This window comes from Columba livia, unplaced genomic scaffold, assembly GCF_036013475.1.
Source record: "Columba livia isolate bColLiv1 breed racing homer unplaced genomic scaffold, bColLiv1.pat.W.v2 Scaffold_107, whole genome shotgun sequence".
Taxonomy (NCBI): Eukaryota; Metazoa; Chordata; class Aves; order Columbiformes; family Columbidae; genus Columba; species Columba livia.
In genome coordinates, this window is record NW_027043012.1 from 1,839,702 (window position 1) to 1,861,923 (window position 22,222).

At 47.2% G+C, this 22,222-nt stretch overlaps 1 long non-coding RNA gene across 1 annotated transcript; it reads left to right on the forward strand.

Moving 5' to 3' along the window:
* The first annotated feature begins 220 nt into the window (after positions 1-220).
* On the forward strand, positions 221-2,875 carry LOC135577608 (uncharacterized). The gene is made up of 2 exons (XR_010469326.1): positions 221-535; positions 1,717-2,875. It is a non-coding gene; the product is annotated as an uncharacterized LOC135577608 (long non-coding RNA).
* The last annotated feature ends 19,347 nt before the right edge of the window (positions 2,876-22,222 follow it).

A 22,222-nucleotide genomic window follows, 5' to 3' on the forward strand; every position in this document is an offset into this window, starting at 1 on the left:
TCAAAAAATGCCACCTTGGAAATACTTAGGATGGCGTATAAGGGCTCAGACTGTTACCCCGCAACCCTTACAGATACAGGCGAATGTAAAGAATTTACATGACATGCAAAAACTGCTGGGTACAATCAATTGGGTCAGACCATTGTTAGGAATCACTAATGCGGATCTTCGTCCCTTATTCGAAATGCTTAAAGGAAGCTCGGACTTAAACGCTCCGCGAACTCTCAGTCCTGAAGCCATAACTTCCTTGCATAAAGCTGCGGCAGCGATCGCCTCCAGACAAGCGCATCGATGGGAACCAGAATTGCCTTTTCAATTAATCATCCTTAACCCTGCTAGACAGCCTCATGCACTTATTTTCCAATGGGACTGCCAGAAAACGGACCCTTTACTGATCATTGAATGGATTTTTTTACCTAACCAAGCCACAAAGACGATTTCTACCCAACATGAGATGTTTGCATCTTTAATCATCAGGGCTCGACAGCGATTACTTACCCTGGCAGGCACGGACTTCGCCCTCATATGTATGCCGGTAACAAGTGTTTACTTGCAATGGTTACAACAACAATCAGATGCACTAGGCATAGCTCTAACTGGCTATGCAGGCCAACTCACTTCTCATCCGCCTTCTCACAAATTGTTAAGCATCGATTTCCACCTTTTACCTATTCCAAAGCGGAGTGACCAGCCTTTACAAGCCCTCACTGTATTCACAGATGGGTCTGGCAAATCTCACAAGTCTGTTATCCTTTGGTGGGATGATCATCAAGAACAGTGGAACTCAGATGTAGAGACTGTACAGGGTTCTCCTCAAATAGTAGAATTGTCTGCAGTTGTTCGAGTGTTTCGAAAATGGTCTATTCCTCTCAATATAATCACTGATTCTGCTTATGTTGCAGGAATTGTTAGCCGAGCAGAAGCTTCTGTGCTACGAGATGTTTCTCATACGGCACTGTTTAATTTGTTACAAGATCTCATCTTTCTGTTAAATTCCCGTCTTCACCCTTATTTTATTATGCATGTTCGATCTCATACTTCTCTACCTGGTTTTATTGCAGAAGGGAACCGACAAGCGGATTTGCTTACGCTACCGGTGCAGGTGTTACCAGATCGATTAGCGCAAGCTAAACTCAGCCACTCCTTTTTTCATCAAAACGCTGCAGGCCTTAAGCGTCAATTTGACCTCACTATACAACAAGCCCATAATATCATTGCGGTGTGTCCTGATTGTCAAAGGCACTCTTTCCCTTCTATAGCAGAAGGAGTTAACCCCAGAGGGCTACAGAGCCTTCAACTCTGGCAAACAGATGTCACTCATTTTGCTGAATTTGGTCGTTTAAAGTTTGTTCATTGCTCTATTGATACATTTTCAGGAATGTTATTTGCTTCCTGTCATATAGGAGAAAAAGCACGTGATGTGCAAAAACATCTAATGCGCGCTTTTGCTACTTTAGGGGTACCCTCTCAAATTAAAACTGACAATGGCCCCGCATATGTATCTAAAACCTTAACTACCTTTTTTGCCTCTTGGGGTATATCACATGTTACAGGTATCCCTCACTCTCCTATAGGACAAGCTTTGATAGAACGATCTCACCAAACCTTAAAACGCCTGTTATTAAAACAAAAAGGGGGAATAGGGGCTGCTACACCAGAGGAGCGAATACAGAAAGCCTTGTATGTTTTTAATTTTTTTGAATTGTTCCCTATTAGACAGCAATCCTCCAGTAGTTCGTCATTTTAGCACAAACACCCTTTTTGAACCCAAGATTAAGCCGCCAGTATTGATCCGGGACCCCGAAACAGGTAAGATAATGGGACCCTATCCCCTTGTCACGTGGGGAAGAGGCTATGCTTGTGTTTCCACAGAAAGAGGTCCCCGCTGGATCCCAGCTAAAAATGTGAGACCTTTTCGAGAGACACTGCAGCAGCCTCCTGAAGACATTCCTGGTCCTGATCCTGCGACTGACATAGAAGACACTACCGATCAATAATTGAATGAACTCTGTTCCAGAGGTTAACGAATGGGAGCTTAAGTGTCCCCAATGTGAAAAATGTAATCCGTGGATTTGTAGAATTTGTGCTAATTGTGGAAAATCACAGTGGCTAAATCGCCATACAGTAGGACACTGGTGTGATAACTGCCTAACAATTGAGTGGAATACAGTTCAGGTGTTATTGATAACAGGTAGAGAGACAGAATATTCACCCCGGTATGATTATTATTCTGACGATTGGGGGAAAATTGTAGCACAAAGGTCTGTGGACATTTTATATTCTAAGATTGAATGTGCCAAAGACATTCAAATGAGCATTATTAATAGTAATCCCATGTGTGTTACAATGCTTGCAAAAATCAATAACTGCTTCAATGAACAAGATTTTCCTCGTGCAGCAAGGAGCGGACCAAGATCAGAAAGAAATTACGAAAACCCCCAGTACGGAGCTGTTAGTAAGATGTCCTCGAGTTGGTCGTTTGCCGACCTTGGGAGGGTCAGTTAATTAAAACAAAAAGGGGGAGATGTGGGTTGTCTGAATTTAGAGTTGATGAGTTAGTTTTCTGTATTTGGAGTTAATAGGCTAGTTTGCTGTATGAATAAAGTTAAGTGTTGCGGTAGTTGTGAGGCGACTTGGAGGCGGGGAGCTTGTGGTCGGTGGGGGTGCCTGCGCCCTGGAGCCCTGGAGCGGGGGACAGCTTGTGACTACGAGATAAAGATCTTGTTACCATGCGAACACTGCCTGACTAAGATTCCCGCCTTAGCTAGCTTAATGTCTGTTAAAGTGATTAGCCAATCAGCATGAAACATGTGTGCCTTAGACTATATAAATGTATGTTTGCCATACAATAAAGCGGACACCTTGCTTGCATCAAGTTGCGTCCCCGTCTCTCAGTCGCGGCACCAATTTGACAGCATGTGTGTCACAAACACCATTGGACATTGTTTGTGTCACAAACCCCATTGGACAGCGTGTGTGTGTCACAAACTCCATTGGAAAGTGTGTGTAGTCACAAACCCCACTGGACAGCATGCGTGTCACAAAAACCATTGGACAGTGTCTGTGTAACAAACCCAATTGCTCTGCGTGTGTTTCAGAAAACCCATGGGACAGCGTGTGTGTGTTCCAAACCCCATTGTATAGTGTGTGTGTCACAATCCCCATTAGACAGTATGCATTTCACAAAACCCCTTGCATAGCGTGTGTGTCACAAATCCCTTTAGAAAGTGTGTGTGTCAGAAACCGCATTGGTTAGCGTGTTTGTGTCACAAACCCTATTGAACAGTGTGTGTGGCACAAACCCCACTGGACAGCGTGTGTGTCACGAACCCCATTGGACAGATTGTATGTTTCACAAACCCCATTGGACAGCGTGTGTGTCACAATCCTCATTGGACAGAGTGTGCGTCACAAACACCCCTGGACAGTGTGTTTGTCACAAACCCCATTGGACAGAGTGTCTGTGGCATAAACCCCGATGGACAGCATGTGTGTCAATATCCCCATTGGACAGCGTGTGTGTCAGAAATCCCATTGGACAGTGTCTGTCACAAACCCCATTGGACAGCGTGTGTGTCACAAAGACCATTGGACAGTGTCTGTTTCACAAACCCCATTGGATAGCGGTTTTGTGTCACAAAGCCCATTGGAAAGTGTGTGTGTCACAAACCCCATTGGACAGTGTGCGTGTAACAAACCCAACTGGTCTGCGTGTGTTTTTCACAAACCCCATGGGACAGCGTGTGTGTGTCATAAACCCCCCTGTTCACTGTGTCTCTCAGAAACCCCATTTGACAGCGTTTGTGTCACAAACACCATTAGACAGTTTCTGTGTCACAAACCCCTTTTGATAGCGTGTGTGTGTCTCAAACCACATTGGAATGTGTGCGTGTGTCTCTAACCTTATTGGAAAGTGTGTGTGTCACAAACCCCACTGGACAGCATGTGTGTCACGAACCCCATTGTGTCACGAACCCTTTGGACAGATTGTGTGTTTCACAAACCCCATTGCACAGCATGTGTGTCACAAGAACCACTGGACAGAGTGTGTGTCTCACAAACCCCATTGGACATCGTGTGTGTCACAATCCCCATTGGGCAGTGTGTTTGTCACAAACCCCATTGTAAAGAGTGTGTGTGGTATAAACCCCATTGGACAGCGTGTGTGTCACAATCCCCATTGGACAGCCTGTGTGTGTCACAAACCCCCCTGGTCAGTGTGTGTGTCAGAAACCCCATTTAAGAGCGTGTGTGTCACAAACATCATTGGACAGTGTCTGTGTCACAAACCCCTTTGGATAGCGTGTGTGTGTCTCAAATCCCATTGGAAAGTGTGTGTTTCACAATCCCCATTGGACAGCGTTTGTGTGTCACAAGCCCACTGGACAGAGTGTGTGTCACAAAACCCATTGGACAGAATGTGTGTCACAAACACCATTGGGCAGTGTGTGTGTCACAAACTCAAATGCACAGCGTGTCTGTCACAAACACCATTGGAAAGAGTGTGTGTGTCACAGTCCCCATTGGACAGTGTGTGTGTCACAAGTACCATTGGACCGAGTGTGTGTGTCACAAACCCCATTGGATAGTGTGTGTGTGTCACAAACCATATTAGACAGTGTGTTTGTCACAAACCCCACAGGACAGCGTGTTTGTCACGAACCTCATTGGACAGATTGTGTGTTTCCCAAACCCCATTGAACAGCGTGTGTGTCACAAGAACCATTGGGCAGAGTTTGCGTGTCACAAACCATATGGGACAGCGTGTGCGGCAGAACCCCTCCCGGACAGTGTGTTTGTCACAAAACTCATTGGACAGAGTGTGTGTGTCATAAACCCCATTGGACAGAGTGTGTGTGTCACAAACCCCATTTGACAGCATGTGTGTCACAGAGACGATTGGACAGTGTGTGTGTCACAAACCCCATTGGATAGCGTGTGTGTGTCACAAACCCTCCTGATCAGAGTGTGTGTCACAAACCCATTGGACAGCCTGTCCGTCACAGGACCATTGGACAGTGTGTGTGTAACAAACCAATTGGTCAGTGTGTGTGTCAGAAAACCCATGGGACAGCATTTGTGTGTCATAAACCCCACTGGAAAGTGTGTGTGTCACAAAACCCATTTGAAAGTGTGCGTGTCACAAACACCATTGGACATCGTGTGTGTGTCACAATCCCCATTGGACAGCGTGTGTGTCACAAACCCCATTTGAAAGTGTGTGTGTCACAAACCCAATTGGATAGCGTGTGTGTGTCACAAACCCTATTGTACAGTGTGTGACTCACAAACCCCACTGGACAGCGTGTGTGTCACGAACCCCATTGGACAGATTGTGTGTTTCACAAACCTCATTGGATAGCGTGTTTGTCACAAGAACCATTGTACAGAGTGTGTGTGTCACAAACCCCATTGGACATCGTCTCTGTCACAAACCCCAATGCACAGCGTGTGTGTCACAAACACCATTGGACAGAGTGTGTATGTCACAATCCCAATTGGACAGTGTTTGTGTCACAAAAACGATTGGATAGCTTGTGTTTCTCAAACCCCAGTAGAAACTATGTGTTTCACAAATCCCATTGGATAGTGTGTGTGTGTCACAAACCCAACAGCACAGAGTGTGTGTCACGATCCACATTGGACAGATTGTGTGTTTCACAAACCCCATTAGACAGCGTGTGTGTCAAAAGAACCATTGGACAGAGTGTCCGCTTCACAAACCCCATTGGACAGTGTGTATGGCTTAAACCCCATTTGTCAGCGTGTGTATGTCACAATACCCATTGGACACTGTGTGTCAGTCACAAACTCCATTGGACAGCATGTGTTTCACAAACGCGATTGGACAGAGTGTGTGTGTGACAAACATCATTGGACATTGTCTTTGTCACATTCTCCATTGTACAGTGTTTTTGTGACAAACCCCATGTGACAGCCTGTGTGTCACAATTCCCCCTGGACAGTTTGTTTGTCAGAAACCACATTGGACAGAGTATGTGTGTCACAAACACCATTGAACAGCCTGTGTGTGTCACAAACCCCCCTGGTCAGCTTGTGTGTCGTAAAACCCATGGGACAGCGTGTGTGTGTCACAATCTGCATTTGAAAGTGTGGGTGTCACAAACCCCATTGGAAAGTGAGCGTGTCACAAACCCCATTGGACATCGTGTGTGTGTCACAATCCCCATTGGACACTGTGTGTGTCACAAAACCCATTGTATAGCGTGTGTGTCACAAACCCCATTAGAAAGTGTGTGTGTTACAAACCCCTTGGAGAGTGTGTGTGTCACAAACCCTATTGGACAGTGTGTGTTTCACAAACCCCATTGGACACCATGTGTGTCACAATCCCTTTTGGACAGCGTGTGTGTCACAAACCCAATTGGATAGCGTGTGCGTCACAAACACTCCAGGACAGTGTCTTTGTCACAAACCCCATTGGACAGAGTGTGTGTGGTATAAACCCCATTGGACAGCATGTGTTTCAAAATCCCCATTGGAGAGCGTGTGTGTCACAAACCCCAATGGACAGCGTGTGTGGCACAAACCCCCCTGTACAGTGTGTTTGTCACAAACCTCATTGGACAGAGTGTGTGTGTCATAAACACCATTGGACAGTGTCTGTGTCACAAACCCCATTTGACAGCATGTGTGTCACAGACACCATTGGACAGTGTGTGTGTCACAAATCCCATTGGAGAGCATGTGTGTGTCACAAACCCTCCTGGTCAGTGTGTGTGTCACAAACACCATTGGACTGTGTGTGTGTAACAAACCAATTGGTCAGTGTGTGTGTCAGAAAACCCATGGGACAGCATTTGTGTGTCATAAACCCCACTGGAAAGTGTGTGTGTCACAAAACCCATTTGAAAGTGTGCGTGTCACAAACACCATTGGACATCGTGTGTGTGTCACAATCCCCATTGGACAGCGTGTGTGTCACAAACCCCATTTGAAAGTGTGTGTGTCACAAACCCAATTGGATAGCGTGTGTGTGTCACAAACCCTATTGTACAGTGTGTGACTCACAAACCCCACTGGACAGCGTGTGTGTCACGAACCCCATTGGACAGATTGTGTGTTTCACAAACCTCATTGGATAGCGTGTTTGTCACAAGAACCATTGTACAGAGTGTGTGTGTCACAAACCCCATTGGACATCGTCTCTGTCACAAACCCCAATGCACAGCGTGTGTGTCACAAACACCATTGGACAGAGTGTGTATGTCACAATCCCAATTGGACAGTGTTTGTGTCACAAAAACGATTGGATAGCTTGTGTTTCTCAAACCCCAGTAGAAACTATGTGTTTCACAAATCCCATTGGATAGTGTGTGTGTGTCACAAACCCAACAGCACAGAGTGTGTGTCACGATCCACATTGGACAGATTGTGTGTTTCACAAACCCCATTAGACAGCGTGTGTGTCAAAAGAACCATTGGACAGAGTGTCCGCTTCACAAACCCCATTGGACAGTGTGTATGGCTTAAACCCCATTTGTCAGCGTGTGTATGTCACAATACCCATTGGACACTGTGTGTCAGTCACAAACTCCATTGGACAGCATGTGTTTCACAAACGCGATTGGACAGAGTGTGTGTGTGACAAACATCATTGGACATTGTCTTTGTCACATTCTCCATTGTACAGTGTTTTTGTGACAAACCCCATGTGACAGCCTGTGTGTCACAATTCCCCCTGGACAGTTTGTTTGTCAGAAACCACATTGGACAGAGTATGTGTGTCACAAACACCATTGAACAGCCTGTGTGTGTCACAAACCCCCCTGGTCAGCTTGTGTGTCGTAAAACCCATGGGACAGCGTGTGTGTGTCACAATCTGCATTTGAAAGTGTGGGTGTCACAAACCCCATTGGAAAGTGAGCGTGTCACAAACCCCATTGGACATCGTGTGTGTGTCACAATCCCCATTGGACACTGTGTGTGTCACAAAACCCATTGTATAGCGTGTGTGTCACAAACCCCATTAGAAAGTGTGTGTGTTACAAACCCCTTGGAGAGTGTGTGTGTCACAAACCCTATTGGACAGTGTGTGTTTCACAAACCCCATTGGACACCATGTGTGTCACAATCCCTTTTGGACAGCGTGTGTGTCACAAACCCAATTGGATAGCGTGTGCGTCACAAACACTCCAGGACAGTGTCTTTGTCACAAACCCCATTGGACAGAGTGTGTGTGGTATAAACCCCATTGGACAGCATGTGTTTCAAAATCCCCATTGGAGAGCGTGTGTGTCACAAACCCCAATGGACAGCGTGTGTGGCACAAACCCCCCTGTACAGTGTGTTTGTCACAAACCTCATTGGACAGAGTGTGTGTGTCATAAACACCATTGGACAGTGTCTGTGTCACAAACCCCATTTGACAGCATGTGTGTCACAGACACCATTGGACAGTGTGTGTGTCACAAATCCCATTGGAGAGCATGTGTGTGTCACAAACCCTCCTGGTCAGTGTGTGTGTCACAAACACCATTGGACTGTGTGTGTGTAACAAACCAGTTGGTCAGCGTGTGTGTCAGAAAACCCATGTGTCAGCATTTGTGTGTCATAAACCCCATTGGACTGTGTGTGTGTCACAAACCCCATTGCGAAGTGTGTGTGTCACAAACACCATTGGACATCGTGTGTGTGTCACAATCCCCATTGGACAGAGTGTGTGTCACAAAAGCCATTCTATACCCTGTGTGTCACAAACCGTATTTGAAAGTGTGTGTGTCACAAACCGCATTGGATAGCGTGTGTGTGTCACAAACCCTATTGGTCAGTGGGTGTGTCACAAACTCCACTGGACAGCGTGTGTGTCACTAAACCCATTGGACAGATTGTGTGTTTCACAAACCCCATTGGACAGCATGTGTGTCACAAGAACCATTGGGCAGAGAGTGTGTGTCACAAAACGCATTGAACATCGTCTCTGTCACAAACCCCAATGCACAGCGTGTGTGTCACGAACCCCATTGGACAGATTGTGTGTGTCACAAACCCCATTGGACAGCGTGTGTGTCACAAACGCGATGGGCCAGAGTGTGTGTGTGACAAACACCATTGGACAGTGTCTCTGTCACAATCGCCATTGTACAGTGTTTTTGTGAAAAACCCCATTAGACAGCATGTGATGTGTCACAATCCCCATTGGACAGCGTGTGCGTCACAAACCCCCCCGGACAGTGTGTTTGTCACAAACCACATTGGACAGAGCCTGTGTGTCATAAACTCCGTTGGACAGCATATGTGTCACAATCCCCATTGGACAGCGTGTGCATCACAAACCCCCCTGGACAGTATGTTTGTCACAAATCCCATTGGAAAGCGTGTGTGTCACCAACACCATTGAACAGCCTGTGTGTGTCACAAACCCCCCTGTTCAGTGTGTGTGTCACAAACGCCATTGGACAGCGTGTGTGCCACAAACGCCACTGGACAGAGTGTGTGTGTGACAAATACCATTGGAAAGTGTGTTTTTCACAAATCCCATTGGACAGCATGTGTGTCACAAACCCCATTGGACAGCGTGTGCGGCAAAAACCTCCCCGGACAGTGTGTTTGTCATAAACCCCATTGGACAGACTGTGTGTCACAAGACCATTGGGCAGAGTGTGTGTCACAAAACCCACTGGACAGCATGTGTGTCATAAAACCCCTGGGACAGCGTGTGTATGTCACAAACCCCATTGGAACGTGTGTGTGTCACAAACCCCATTGGAAAGTGTGCGTGTCACAAACACCATTGGACAGTGTGTGTGTCACAAATCCACCTGGACAGTGTGTTTGTCACAAATCCCATTGGACAGCGTGTGTGTCACAAACACCTTTGAAAAGCCTGTGTATGTCACAAACCCCCCTGGTCAGTGTGTGTGTCACAATCCCCATCGGACAGCGTGTGTGTCAGAAACCCCATTGGACAGTGTCTCTGTCACAAGCCCCATTGGATAGCGTGTGTGTGTCAGAAACCGCGTTGGAAAGCTTGTGTGTCACAAAACCCATTAGACTGTGTGTGCTTGTGACAAGCCCATTGGACAGAGTGTGTGTCACAAAAGCTATTGGACAGAATGCGTATCACAAACACCATTAGAAAGTGTGTGTGTAACAAACCCAATTATTCAGCGTGTGTGTCACAAACCCCATTGGAAAGAGAGCGTGTCACAAACCCAATGGATAGACTGTGTATGTCACAATCCCCATTGGACAGCATCTGTGTCATAAACAACAATGCACAGAGTGTGTGTCACAAACACCATTGGATAGAGTATGTGTGTCACAATCCCCATTGGATAGTGTGTGTGTCACAAACCCCACAGGACAGCGTGTGTGTCACGAACCCCATTGGACAGACTGTGTGTTTCACAAACCCCATTGGACAGCGTGTGTGTGTCTCAATACCCATTGGACAGTGTGTGTGTGTCTCAAAATCCCATCGGACAGCGTGTGTGTCACAAAAACCATTTGACAGAGTGTGTGTGTCACAAACCTCATTGGACAGAGTGTGTGTGTCATACACCCAATTGCACAGCATGTCTTTCACAATCCCCATTGGACAGCGTGTGTGTCAGAAACACCATTGGACAGAGTGTGTGTCACAAAACCCACTGGATAGCGCGCGTGTGTCACAAACCCCATTTGAAAGTGTGCGTGTCACAAACCCCATTGGACATCGTGTGTGTGTCACAAACCCTATTGGACAGTGTGTGTGTCACAAAACCCATTGTATAGCGTGTGTGTCACAAACCCCATTATAAAGTGTGTGTGTCACAAACCCCATTGGATACCGTGTGTGTGTCACAAACCCTATTGGACAGTGTGTGTGTCATAAATCCCACTGGACATCGTGTGTGTCACGAACCCCATTAGACAGATTGTGTGTTTCACAAACCCCATTGTACAGCGTGTGTCTCAGAAGACCATTGGACAGAGTGTGTGTCACAAAACCCATTGGACAGCATGTGTGTCACAAACCCCATTGGATAGCATGTGTATGTAACTCACCCAGTTGGTCGGCGTGTGTGTCACAAACCCCACGGGACAGCGTGTGTGTGTCAAGAACCCCATTGGAAAGTGTGTGTGTCACAAACCCCATTGGAAAGTGACCGTGTCACTAACCCCATTGGACAGCGTCTGTGTCACAAACCCTAATGCACAGCATGTGTGTCACAAACACCATTGGACAGAGTGTGTGTGTAACAATCCCCATTGGACAGTGTGTGTGTCACAAAAACGATTGTATAGCGTGTGTGTCACAAACCCCAGAGGACAGCGTGTGTGTCAAAAGAACCATTTGACAGACTGTGTGTTTTACAAAAGCAATTGGACAGTGTGTGTGTCACAAACCCCATTGGAAAGTGTGCGTGTCACAAATACCATTGCACAGTGTGTGTGTCACAAACCCCATTGGACATCGTGTGTGTCATAATCCCCATTGGGCAGCGAGTGTGTCACAAACCCCATTGGACAGCGTGTGCGTCACAAACCCTCCTGTACAGTGTGTTTGTCACAAACCCCATTGTAAAGAGTGTGTGTGGTATAAACCCCATTGGACAGCATGCGTGTCACAATCCCCATTGGACAGCCTGTGTGTGTCACAAACCCCTCTGGTCAGTGTGTGTGTCAGAAACCCCATTTAAGAGCGTGTGTGTCACAAACATCATTGGACAGTGTCTGTGTCACAAACCCCTTTGGATAGCGTGTGTGAGTCTCAATTCCCATTGGAAAGTGTGTGTTTCACAAACCCCATTGGACAGCGTGTGTGTGTCACAAGCCAACTGGACAGAGTGTGTGTCACAAAACCCATTGGACAGAATGTGTGTCACAAACAACATTGGGCAGTGTGTGTGTCACAAACTCAAATGCACAGTGTGTCTGTCACAAACAACATTAGACAGAGTGTGTGTGTCACAATCCCAGTTGCACAGTGTGTGTGTCACAAAACCGATTGGATAGCGTGTGTGTCTCAAACCACATTAGAATGTGTGTGTTTCACAAACCCCATTGGATAGTGTGTTTGTGTCACAAACCCTATTAGACAGTGTGTGTGTCGCAAACCCCACAGGACAGCGTGTTTGTCACGAACCCCATTGGACAGATTGTGTGTTTCACAAACCCCATTGGACAGCGTGTGTGTCACAAGAACCATTGGACAGAGTTTGCGTGTCACAAACCCCATGGGACAGCGTGTGTGTCTAAAACCCCATTGGACTGCGTGTGTGAGTCACAATACCCATTGGACAGTGTGTGTGTGTCACAAACCCCATTGGACAGCGTGTGTGTCACAAGAACCATTTGACAGACTGTGTGTGACACAAACCCCATTGGACAGCGTGTGCGGCACAAACCCCCTTGACAGTGTGTTTGTCACAAAACTCATTGGACAGAGTGTGTGTGTCATAAACCCCATTGGACAGAGTGTGTGTGTCACAAACACCATTGGACAGTGTGTGTGTCACAAACCCCATTTGACATCGTGTGTGTCAAAAAGACGATTGGACAGTGTGTTTGTCACAAATCCCATTGGTTAGCGTGTGTGTGTCACAAACCCTCCTGGTCAGAGTTTGTGTCACAAACCCATTGGACAGCGTGTCTGTCACAAGACCATTGGACAGTGTGTGTGTAACAAACCAATTGGTCAGTGTGTGTGTCAGAAAACCCATGGGACAGCGTTTGTGTGTCATAAACCCCATTGGAAAATGTGTGTGTCACAAAACCCATTTGAAAGTGTGTGTGTCACAAACCCAATTGAATAGCGTGTGTGTGTCACAAACTGTACAGGACAGTGTGTGTGTCACAAACCCCACTGGACAGCGTGTGTGTCACGAACCCCATTGGACAGGTTGTGTGTTTCACAAACCTCATTGGACAGCGTGTGTGTCACAAGAACCATTGGACAGGGTGTGTGTGTCACAAACCCCATTGGACATCGTCTCTGTCACAAACCCCAATGCACAGCGTGTGTGTCACAAACATCATTGGACAGAGTGTGTGTGTCTCAAACCCTATTGGACAGTGTGTGTGTCACGAACCCCATTGAACAGATTGTGTGTTTCACAAACCCCATTGGAGAGGGTGTGTGTCACAAGAACCATTAGACAGAGTATGTGTCTCACAAACCCCATTGGATATTGTGTATGTCACAATCCTCATTGGACAGCGTGTGCGTCACAAACCCTCCTGGACAATTTGTTTGTCACAAACTCCATTGGACAGAGTGTGAGTGGTATAAACCCCATTGGACAGCATGTGTGTCACAATCCCCATTGGACAGCGTGTGTGTCAGAAACCCCATCGGACAGTGTGTGTCACAAGTCCCATTGGACAGTGTCTGTGTCACAAACCCCATTGGATAGCGTGTGTGTCACGAACCCCATTGGACAGATTGTGTGTTTCACAAACCTCATTGGATAGCGTGTTTGTCACAAGAACCATTGTACAGAGTGTGTGTGTCACAAACCCCATTGGACATCGTCTCTGTCACAAACCCCAATGCACAGCGTGTGTGTCACAAACACCATTGGACAGAGTGTGTATGTCACAATCCCAATTGGACAGTGTTTGTGTCACAAAAACGATTGGATAGCTTGTGTTTCTCAAACCCCAGTAGAAACTATGTGTTTCACAAATCCCATTGGATAGTGTGTGTGTGTCACAAACCCAACAGCACAGAGTGTGTGTCACGATCCACATTGGACAGATTGTGTGTTTCACAAACCCCATTAGACAGCGTGTGTGTCAAAAGAACCATTGGACAGAGTGTCCGCTTCACAAACCCCATTGGACAGTGTGTATGGCTTAAACCCCATTTGTCAGCGTGTGTATGTCACAATACCCATTGGACACTGTGTGTCAGTCACAAACTCCATTGGACAGCATGTGTTTCACAAACGCGATTGGACAGAGTGTGTGTGTGACAAACATCATTGGACATTGTCTTTGTCACATTCTCCATTGTACAGTGTTTTTGTGACAAACCCCATGTGACAGCCTGTGTGTCACAATTCCCCCTGGACAGTTTGTTTGTCAGAAACCACATTGGACAGAGTATGTGTGTCACAAACACCATTGAACAGCCTGTGTGTGTCACAAACCCCCCTGGTCAGCTTGTGTGTCGTAAAACCCATGGGACAGCGTGTGTGTGTCACAATCTGCATTTGAAAGTGTGGGTGTCACAAACCCCATTGGAAAGTGAGCGTGTCACAAACCCCATTGGACATCGTGTGTGTGTCACAATCCCCATTGGACACTGTGTGTGTCACAAAACCCATTGTATAGCGTGTGTGTCACAAACCCCATTAGAAAGTGTGTGTGTTACAAACCCCTTGGAGAGTGTGTGTGTCACAAACCCTATTGGACAGTGTGTGTTTCACAAACCCCATTGGACACCATGTGTGTCACAATCCCTTTTGGACAGCGTGTGTGTCACAAACCCAATTGGATAGCGTGTGCGTCACAAACACTCCAGGACAGTGTCTTTGTCACAAACCCCATTGGACAGAGTGTGTGTGGTATAAACCCCATTGGACAGCATGTGTTTCAAAATCCCCATTGGAGAGCGTGTGTGTCACAAACCCCAATGGACAGCGTGTGTGGCACAAACCCCCCTGTACAGTGTGTTTGTCACAAACCTCATTGGACAGAGTGTGTGTGTCATAAACACCATTGGACAGTGTCTGTGTCACAAACCCCATTTGACAGCATGTGTGTCACAGACACCATTGGACAGTGTGTGTGTCACAAATCCCATTGGAGAGCATGTGTGTGTCACAAACCCTCCTGGTCAGTGTGTGTGTCACAAACACCATTGGACTGTGTGTGTGTAACAAACCAGTTGGTCAGCGTGTGTGTCAGAAAACCCATGTGTCAGCATTTGTGTGTCATAAACCCCATTGGACTGTGTGTGTGTCACAAACCCCATTGCGAAGTGTGTGTGTCACAAACACCATTGGACATCGTGTGTGTGTCACAATCCCCATTGGACAGAGTGTGTGTCACAAAAGCCATTCTATACCCTGTGTGTCACAAACCGTATTTGAAAGTGTGTGTGTCACAAACCGCATTGGATAGCGTGTGTGTGTCACAAACCCTATTGGTCAGTGGGTGTGTCACAAACTCCACTGGACAGCGTGTGTGTCACTAAACCCATTGGACAGATTGTGTGTTTCACAAACCCCATTGGACAGCATGTGTGTCACAAGAACCATTGGGCAGAGAGTGTGTGTCACAAAACGCATTGAACATCGTCTCTGTCACAAACCCCAATGCACAGCGTGTGTGTCACGAACCCCATTGGACAGATTGTGTGTGTCACAAACCCCATTGGACAGCGTGTGTGTCACAAACGCGATGGGCCAGAGTGTGTGTGTGACAAACACCATTGGACAGTGTCTCTGTCACAATCGCCATTGTACAGTGTTTTTGTGAAAAACCCCATTAGACAGCATGTGATGTGTCACAATCCCCATTGGACAGCGTGTGCGTCACAAACCCCCCCGGACAGTGTGTTTGTCACAAACCACATTGGACAGAGCCTGTGTGTCATAAACTCCGTTGGACAGCATATGTGTCACAATCCCCATTGGACAGCGTGTGCATCACAAACCCCCCTGGACAGTATGTTTGTCACAAATCCCATTGGAAAGCGTGTGTGTCACCAACACCATTGAACAGCCTGTGTGTGTCACAAACCCCCCTGTTCAGTGTGTGTGTCACAAACGCCATTGGACAGCGTGTGTGCCACAAACGCCACTGGACAGAGTGTGTGTGTGACAAATACCATTGGAAAGTGTGTTTTTCACAAATCCCATTGGACAGCATGTGTGTCACAAACCCCATTGGACAGCGTGTGCGGCAAAAACCTCCCCGGACAGTGTGTTTGTCATAAACCCCATTGGACAGACTGTGTGTCACAAGACCATTGGGCAGAGTGTGTGTCACAAAACCCACTGGACAGCATGTGTGTCATAAAACCCCTGGGACAGCGTGTGTATGTCACAAACCCCATTGGAACGTGTGTGTGTCACAAACCCCATTGGAAAGTGTGCGTGTCACAAACACCATTGGACAGTGTGTGTGTCACAAATCCACCTGGACAGTGTGTTTGTCACAAATCCCATTGGACAGCGTGTGTGTCACAAACACCTTTGAAAAGCCTGTGTATGTCACAAACCCCCCTGGTCAGTGTGTGTGTCACAATCCCCATCGGACAGCGTGTGTGTCAGAAACCCCATTGGACAGTGTCTCTGTCACAAGCCCCATTGGATAGCGTGTGTGTGTCAGAAACCGCGTTGGAAAGCTTGTGTGTCACAAAACCCATTAGACTGTGTGTGCTTGTGACAAGCCCATTGGACAGAGTGTGTGTCACAAAAGCTATTGGACAGAATGCGTATCACAAACACCATTAGAAAGTGTGTGTGTAACAAACCCAATTATTCAGCGTGTGTGTCACAAACCCCATTGGAAAGAGAGCGTGTCACAAACCCAATGGATAGACTGTGTATGTCACAATCCCCATTGGACAGCATCTGTGTCATAAACAACAATGCACAGAGTGTGTGTCACAAACACCATTGGATAGAGTATGTGTGTCACAATCCCCATTGGATAGTGTGTGTGTCACAAACCCCACAGGACAGCGTGTGTGTCACGAACCCCATTGGACAGACTGTGTGTTTCACAAACCCCATTGGACAGCGTGTGTGTGTCTCAATACCCATTGGACAGTGTGTGTGTGTCTCAAAATCCCATCGGACAGCGTGTGTGTCACAAAAACCATTTGACAGAGTGTGTGTGTCACAAACCTCATTGGACAGAGTGTGTGTGTCATACACCCAATTGCACAGCATGTCTTTCACAATCCCCATTGGACAGCGTGTGTGTCAGAAACACCATTGGACAGAGTGTGTGTCACAAAACCCACTGGATAGCGCGCGTGTGTCACAAACCCCATTTGAAAGTGTGCGTGTCACAAACCCCATTGGACATCGTGTGTGTGTCACAAACCCTATTGGACAGTGTGTGTGTCACAAAACCCATTGTATAGCGTGTGTGTCACAAACCCCATTATAAAGTGTGTGTGTCACAAACCCCATTGGATACCGTGTGTGTGTCACAAACCCTATTGGACAGTGTGTGTGTCATAAATCCCACTGGACATCGTGTGTGTCACGAACCCCATTAGACAGATTGTGTGTTTCACAAACCCCATTGTACAGCGTGTGTCTCAGAAGACCATTGGACAGAGTGTGTGTCACAAAACCCATTGGACAGCATGTGTGTCACAAACCCCATTGGATAGCATGTGTATGTAACTCACCCAGTTGGTCGGCGTGTGTGTCACAAACCCCACGGGACAGCGTGTGTGTGTCAAGAACCCCATTGGAAAGTGTGTGTGTCACAAACCCCATTGGAAAGTGACCGTGTCACTAACCCCATTGGACAGCGTCTGTGTCACAAACCCTAATGCACAGCATGTGTGTCACAAACACCATTGGACAGAGTGTGTGTGTAACAATCCCCATTGGACAGTGTGTGTGTCACAAAAACGATTGTATAGCGTGTGTGTCACAAACCCCAGAGGACAGCGTGTGTGTCAAAAGAACCATTTGACAGACTGTGTGTTTTACAAAAGCAATTGGACAGTGTGTGTGTCACAAACCCCATTGGAAAGTGTGCGTGTCACAAATACCATTGCACAGTGTGTGTGTCACAAACCCCATTGGACATCGTGTGTGTCATAATCCCCATTGGGCAGCGAGTGTGTCACAAACCCCATTGGACAGCGTGTGCGTCACAAACCCTCCTGTACAGTGTGTTTGTCACAAACCCCATTGTAAAGAGTGTGTGTGGTATAAACCCCATTGGACAGCATGCGTGTCACAATCCCCATTGGACAGCCTGTGTGTGTCACAAACCCCTCTGGTCAGTGTGTGTGTCAGAAACCCCATTTAAGAGCGTGTGTGTCACAAACATCATTGGACAGTGTCTGTGTCACAAACCCCTTTGGATAGCGTGTGTGAGTCTCAATTCCCATTGGAAAGTGTGTGTTTCACAAACCCCATTGGACAGCGTGTGTGTGTCACAAGCCAACTGGACAGAGTGTGTGTCACAAAACCCATTGGACAGAATGTGTGTCACAAACAACATTGGGCAGTGTGTGTGTCACAAACTCAAATGCACAGTGTGTCTGTCACAAACAACATTAGACAGAGTGTGTGTGTCACAATCCCAGTTGCACAGTGTGTGTGTCACAAAACCGATTGGATAGCGTGTGTGTCTCAAACCACATTAGAATGTGTGTGTTTCACAAACCCCATTGGATAGTGTGTTTGTGTCACAAACCCTATTAGACAGTGTGTGTGTCGCAAACCCCACAGGACAGCGTGTTTGTCACGAACCCCATTGGACAGATTGTGTGTTTCACAAACCCCATTGGACAGCGTGTGTGTCACAAGAACCATTGGACAGAGTTTGCGTGTCACAAACCCCATGGGACAGCGTGTGTGTCTAAAACCCCATTGGACTGCGTGTGTGAGTCACAATACCCATTGGACAGTGTGTGTGTGTCACAAACCCCATTGGACAGCGTGTGTGTCACAAGAACCATTTGACAGACTGTGTGTGACACAAACCCCATTGGACAGCGTGTGCGGCACAAACCCCCTTGACAGTGTGTTTGTCACAAAACTCATTGGACAGAGTGTGTGTGTCATAAACCCCATTGGACAGAGTGTGTGTGTCACAAACACCATTGGACAGTGTGTGTGTCACAAACCCCATTTGACATCGTGTGTGTCAAAAAGACGATTGGACAGTGTGTTTGTCACAAATCCCATTGGTTAGCGTGTGTGTGTCACAAACCCTCCTGGTCAGAGTTTGTGTCACAAACCCATTGGACAGCGTGTCTGTCACAAGACCATTGGACAGTGTGTGTGTAACAAACCAATTGGTCAGTGTGTGTGTCAGAAAACCCATGGGACAGCGTTTGTGTGTCATAAACCCCATTGGAAAATGTGTGTGTCACAAAACCCATTTGAAAGTGTGTGTGTCACAAACCCAATTGAATAGCGTGTGTGTGTCACAAACTGTACAGGACAGTGTGTGTGTCACAAACCCCACTGGACAGCGTGTGTGTCACGAACCCCATTGGACAGGTTGTGTGTTTCACAAACCTCATTGGACAGCGTGTGTGTCACAAGAACCATTGGACAGGGTGTGTGTGTCACAAACCCCATTGGACATCGTCTCTGTCACAAACCCCAATGCACAGCGTGTGTGTCACAAACATCATTGGACAGAGTGTGTGTGTCTCAAACCCTATTGGACAGTGTGTGTGTCACGAACCCCATTGAACAGATTGTGTGTTTCACAAACCCCATTGGAGAGGGTGTGTGTCACAAGAACCATTAGACAGAGTATGTGTCTCACAAACCCCATTGGATATTGTGTATGTCACAATCCTCATTGGACAGCGTGTGCGTCACAAACCCTCCTGGACAATTTGTTTGTCACAAACTCCATTGGACAGAGTGTGAGTGGTATAAACCCCATTGGACAGCATGTGTGTCACAATCCCCATTGGACAGCGTGTGTGTCAGAAACCCCATCGGACAGTGTGTGTCACAAGTCCCATTGGACAGTGTCTGTGTCACAAACCCCATTGGATAGCGTGTGTGTGTCTCAAACCCCATTGGAATGTGTGTGTGTCAAATATCCCACTGGGCAGCGTGTGTGTGTCACAAGGCCACTGGACAGAGTGTGTGTCACAAAACCCATTGGACAGCATGTGTGTCACAAACACCATTGGACAGTGTGTGTGTAACTAACCGAATTGGTCGACGTGTGTGTCACAAACCCCATGGGACAGCGTGTGTGTGCAACAACCCCATTGGACAGTTTGTGTGTCACAAAACCCATTGGACAACTTGTGTGTCACAAGAACCATTGGACAGAGTGTGCGTTTCACAAACCCCATGGGACAGCGTGTATGTCTTAAACCCCATTGGACAGCTGTGTGTGTCGCAATACCAATCGGACAGTGTGTGTGTGCCACAAACGTGAAAGGACAGAGTGTGTGTGTGAAAAAAACCATTGGACAGTGTCTGTGTCACAATCGCCATTGTACAGTGTTTTTGTGACAAACCCCATTAGACAGCGTGTGCGTCACAAACCCCCCTGGACAGTGTGTTTGTCACAAACCACATTGGACAGAGTGTGTGTGTCATAAACACCATTGAACAGCGTGTGTGTGTCACAAACCCCCCTGGTCACTCTGTGTGTCACAAACACCATTTGACAGCGTGTGTGGCACAAACACCGTTTGATAGCGTGTGTGTCACAAACACCATTGGACAGTGTGTGTGTCACAAACCCCATTGAACAGAGTGTGTGCTTCCCAAACCCCATTGGACAGCGTGTGTGTCACAAACCCCATTGGACAGCGTGTGTGTCACAAGACCATTTGACAGAGTGTGTGTCACAAAACCCATTGGACAGCATGCGTGTCACAAACACAATTGGGCAGTGTGTGTAACAAACCAAATTGGTCAACGTGTGTGACATAAAACCCATGGGACAGCGTGTGTGTGTCAAAAACCCCATTGGAAACTGTGTGTGTCACAAACCCCACTGGGAAGTGTGTGTGTCACAAACCCCATTGGACATCGTGTGTGTGTCACAAACCCCATTCAATGAGTGTGTGTTACAAACCCCATTGGAGAGTGTGTGTGTCACAAACCTTATTGGACAGTGTGTGTGTCACAAACCCCACTGGACAGCGTGTGTGTCACGAACCCCATTAGACAGATTGTGTGTTTCACAAACCCCATTGGACACTGTGTGTGTAACAATCCCCATTGGACCGAGTGTGTGTGGTATACATCCCATTGGACAGCATGTGTGTCAAAAATCCCATTGGACATTGTCTCTGTCACAAACCCCAATGCACAGCGTGTGTGTCACAAACATCATTGGACAGAGTGTGTGTGTCTCAAACCCTATTGGACAGTGTGTGTGTCAGAAACCCCTCTGGACAGCGTGTGTGTCACGAACCCCATTGGTTAGCGTGTGTGTGTCACAAACCCCTTTGGAAAGTGTGTGTGTCACAAACCCCATTGGACAGCGTGTGTGTGTCACAAGCCCACTGGACAGAGTGTGTGTCACTAAACCCATTGGACAGCATGCGTGTCACAAACACCATTGGGCAGTGTGAGTGTAACAAACCCAATTCGTCTGCGTGTGTGTCACAAACCCCATGGGACAGCGTGTGTGTGTCACAAACCGCATTGGACAGTGTGTGTGTCACAAACCACACTGGACAGAGTGTGTGTCACGAACTCCATTGAACAGCGTGTGTGTCACAAGCCCACTGGACAGAGTGTGTATCACTAAACCCATTGGACAGCATGCGTGTCACAAACACCATTGGGCAGTGTGAGTGTAACAAACCCAATTGGTCTGCGTGTGTGTCACAAACACCATGGGACAGCGTGTGTGTGTCACAAACCACATTGGACAGTGTGTGTGTCACAAACCACACTGGACAGAGTGTGTGTCACGAACCCCATTGAACAGCGTGTGTGTCACAAGCCCATTGGACAGAGTGTGTGTTTCACAAACCCCATTGTACAGCCTGTTTGTCACAATCCCTATTGGACAGTGTCTATGTCACAAACCCCACTGGACAGCGTGTGTGTCACAAAATCCATTGGACAGCATGTGTGTCACAAACCCCTTTGGACAGTGTGTGTGTCACAAACACTATTGGAGAGCGTGTGTGTCACAAGCTCATTGGACAGAGTGTGTGTATCACAAAACCCATTGGACAGCGTGTGTGTCACGAACCCCTATGGACAGCGTGTGTCTCACAAGCACCATTGGACAGAGTGTGTGTGTCTCAAACCCGATTGAATGTGTATGTGTCACAAACCCCATTGGATAACGAGTGTGTGTCAAAAACGCTGTTGGACAGTGTGTGTGTCACAAACACCACTGGACAGAGTGTGTATCACAAACCCCATTGGACAGTGTGTGTGTCACAAACCACACTGGACAGAGTGTGTGTCACGAACCCCATTGAACAGCGTGTGTGTCACAAGCCCATTGGACAGAGTGTGCGTTTCACAAACCCCATTGTACAGCCTGTTTGTCACAATCCGCATTGTACAGCCTGTTTGTCACAATCCCCATTGGACAGATCGTGTGTGTCACAATCACC